Genomic DNA, 2582 nt, shown 5'->3' with positions numbered 1-2582 from the left:
AGGTGGGTTGGAGGAATGATCTGTGAGTTGGGATGAGATGAGTCGGGGAAGTGATCTGTGAACAGAGGATGATGTGGGTCGGAGGAATGACCTGTAAAGTGGGATGAGGTGGGCAGAGGTATAATCTGTGAGCAGGGGATGAGGTGCGTCAGAGGAATGATCTGTAAATTGGGTTGAGGTGGGTCGGAGGAATGATCTGTAAATTGGGTTGAGGTGCGTCAGAGGAATGATCTGTGAGTTGGGATGAGGTGGGTCCAAGAAATTACATGTAATTTGGGATGCCATGGGTCGGAGGAATGATCTGTGAGTTGGGTCAGAGGAATGACCTGTAAAATGGGATGAGGTGGGTCGAAGGAATAATCCGTTAAATTAGGATGAGGTGGTTTGGAGGAATGAGGGGTTCAGAGGAATGATCTGTGATTTGGGATGAGCTGGGTCAGAGGAATGACCTGTAAATTGGGATAAGGTGGGTTGGAGGAATGATCTGTGATTTGGGATGAGGTGGGTCAAAGGAATTATGAGGTTGGGGCATTGTTTATATATGGGAAGTGTTTCCTCTGCGGGGGGTGTTTGCAGAAATAGAATACATACAATGTTATGTTTGTCTACATTTTAAATTCAATTGCAGAACTCAAATTAATAACAATGAGAAGTATAACATAAATGTGCAAAAAAAGATCATCTGGGGGAAAATGACATCACAGGACTGACATGATGAGTGCTGGAGTACTGTGTGTAAATGCATAAACAATATCTTTTTACCTTCTCTGGATGTTACACAATGACTCCTCACTGCTTCCTTCTAAGCTGCCTTTTACATCAAACTTCCTGTCTCTACCTCCAATCACTTCCTTTCTGAACCTTTCATCACTTCCTGTGTGTGCTGTCCACTCACAGTGGATGAGATTGCCCCCCTGTGGTAGTTTGAATAACTGCATCCTGCCTTGATTCTGTATTTCAGCATCTGTCTGATGGCCCATTTATTAGTGATGTTGGATATATCATTATACTTACATATCTCACATAAAATTTTTTAATGATTACATTTTTAATAACATCAGTTTTTAAGCCCTCCTTTCCACATCCCATCTTCCTATACAACCCTGCATACCTGATTGTAAAACCTGTACACCTTTGTATGACATAACACCATCCTGATGTACATTCTCATAAACCTATCTATGATTGGACGCCCTATATACCCGAGTATAATGTTAGATTGTTGTCCTGCAGCCCTTTGCATGTTTCTTGTAGCCACCATATTTTCAAATATATTTTTTTTGCCGTTGCTGGCGTTGTTTTAAAAATACAGCGTGTCTGGCTGCTCCTCTATACAGCAGGTGTTGTTCATCTATAAATAAGCCTCCAGACATTCCACCACTCCTATATAAAGGAGTCAGTATCTGCAATGTCTTCTCCGAGATAATCGTCACGCTTAATATCACTGCAAATTATTCTTCTACATGCATCGTCACCTTACGGCCTGGTCAGAGGTCCGGACCTTGTCGGAGTCAAAGAAGAAGCCCTTTGCAGGAGCTACACCTTCATTTGTACACTTGGGGATTTTCTTCTTATTGTTGGGTCTTGGTGGCACTGGATAGACACGTTTCATTTTTCCCACCATAAACAAAAGATGATGACACTCTGAGGTCGGTGGGATAACAGGCAGGACTTCTATAGATAGATGTCATTACGCGAGTCACCAACAAATATAAAGAACCAGAATCCACCAGACCAGATCACCATCATCAAGATATTTTAACTTTTCCCGCACTCTGGGCATGAAAAAGGATGTTCACCCGTGTGAGGTATTCAATGAGACAAAAGTACCCTCTCTGTGAAACCTTTCCTGAGCATAAAAAGGGGTGCTCGCCCGTGTGCCTCCTCTGATGAGCTTGCAGAACATGAATAGGGTTTCTCATTGTTATGAGTTTCCTGGTTTACAAGTTCTCTTTGCTTAGTACGAGATACCCCACCCTCCTAATGTGAGAAAGTCACATTGGTATGAGATGTGAGATGCAGTTCAGATCTAGATTTATAAGAAAGAAGATACATTTTTATGTGTGATTACCCCTTGATGCCCCACTTCTCCTGTATAAGCCCCCTCATGTCTTATAGAAGATTCCTTGGGATTGGATGGATAGTTGGTCCCTCCACACTGTGAGATTTTAGGGAGTTCCAACATTAAGCCCCGCATTGGACTGTTTGATTGTAGTAGTGGTGCTGTTTCTCTATTATAGGCTTGTTCCAGATTGAATGTTAAGTAAAACCTCTTTGTTTCCATATGAAAAAGTTTTATATCTGAGAAGGAAAAACTTCAATTTTTTCAAAAAACTTCAAGTTTGGCTCATGACTTTGTCTTTGTTTTTAAGTTTGTCCCTCTAATACATCAAGGCTGTCAACTGTTCCATAAGTTGCACATCTTTGATGCGATTAAACAGGGCTGAGCTTGCTGGGGGTGAAGCCGACTTCCTATTTTTTTTGAGGCTTCATCTAGCTGCAGAATATATATTAGCTAATAAACGTTTACTAAGCTTGGAGAGTTCACAAACGGGAAGCCCAAGAAGCTGAGTCTTGTGAAG

The 2582-nt window shown here is 41.7% G+C and overlaps 1 protein-coding gene across 3 annotated transcripts in view; it reads right to left on the bottom strand.

Moving 5' to 3' along the window:
- LOC140338991 (uncharacterized) overlaps positions 1-2302 on the bottom strand; it is an 8543-nt gene extending 6241 nt beyond the window's left edge. For 2 of the 3 annotated variants that reach the window (XM_072423437.1, XM_072423440.1), the window contains exon 1: positions 763-2302. The gene's annotated coding sequence lies outside the window, so the exon portion shown is untranslated. The remainder of the gene's footprint in view (positions 1-762) is intronic. The other variant, XM_072423439.1, reaches the window with a different exon arrangement.
- Positions 2303-2582: the final 280 nt, after the last annotated feature.

This window comes from Pyxicephalus adspersus, chromosome 10 (genome assembly GCF_032062135.1).
Source record: "Pyxicephalus adspersus chromosome 10, UCB_Pads_2.0, whole genome shotgun sequence".
NCBI classification, from domain to species: domain Eukaryota; kingdom Metazoa; phylum Chordata; class Amphibia; order Anura; family Pyxicephalidae; genus Pyxicephalus; species Pyxicephalus adspersus.
Note: the sequence above shows the minus strand (reverse complement) of the source record. Positions and strands in the feature narration are given on the sequence as shown.